This window comes from Arachis ipaensis, chromosome B10 (genome assembly GCF_000816755.2).
Source record: "Arachis ipaensis cultivar K30076 chromosome B10, Araip1.1, whole genome shotgun sequence".
NCBI classification, from domain to species: Eukaryota; Viridiplantae; Streptophyta; class Magnoliopsida; order Fabales; family Fabaceae; genus Arachis; species Arachis ipaensis.
The window spans coordinates 25,818,977-25,819,968 of record NC_029794.2 but is presented as its reverse complement, the minus strand read 5'-3'; positions in this window follow the sequence as shown (position 1 = coordinate 25,819,968).

Sequence of the window (992 nt, the reverse complement as noted above, 5' to 3'; positions counted from 1 at the left end):
TTTGCTTGTCCTCAAGTCAAAAGAAAAGAAAGGAGAGGGAGAGAAGGAGAGCTAGGTGCAATGGTGGATGGGAGGGGAGGGAGGCCGAACCCATATTTAAAGGGAGAGGGGGTGGGTTTTCGAAAAATAGGGAGAAAGATAAGATAGAAGATATGATTTTTAGAAAAAATATGATAAGAAAAGATATGATTTAAAATTGGAAAGATAAGAAAGATATTTGAAAAAGATAGATTTGGAATTTTGAAAAAGATAGTGTGGAGATTTGAAAAAGATATTGCTTAGTTGAAAAGATTTTTGAATGAAAAGAGAGAGATTTGTTTTGAAAATTTTGAAAAAGAGTTGAGTTGGATTGAAAAAAAGGATTTGTGCTTATGGATTAAGATACATTTAATATTTTTAAAGAAGGGTTTTTAGAAATTAGGAATTTTAGAAATCAGGGTTCTTAACATGTTTATGCAAGAAATCATGAATTGAAACATGAAAATTAAGATTAAAATGAAAAATATGAAAAAAAAAACGAATTTACCTCCTCCCCACCATCCTGGCATTTGAACGCCTAAACGCTGCATGTTTTGGGCGTTCAACGCCCAAATGCTGCTTCTCCTGGGCGTTCAACGCCCAGCTGCTGCTTATTTCTGGCGTTGAACGCCAGGAAGTCCTTTGTTACTGGGCGTTTTTCTGAACGCCCAGAACGCTGTAAATCTGGCGTTAAACGCCCAGAAAGAGCTTCTTTCTGGCGTTCAACGCCCAGATGGCTATCCTTACTGGCGTTCAACGCCTAGTGGATGCTTCTGTTGGGCGTTGAACGCCCAAAACAGACTTTTACTGGCATTTTCTTGCCAGTGAGCTCTTTTTTCTCTGTTTTGCGTGCAGAATCCTTCTGTAACTCTGTGAACTTATACAATTGACTCTTTACCTTAGGATCAATGAACTTTATATAAACAAATAAAATCAAGAATAGGGCAAAATGCTTAGAGGAAGTGATGCCCCAT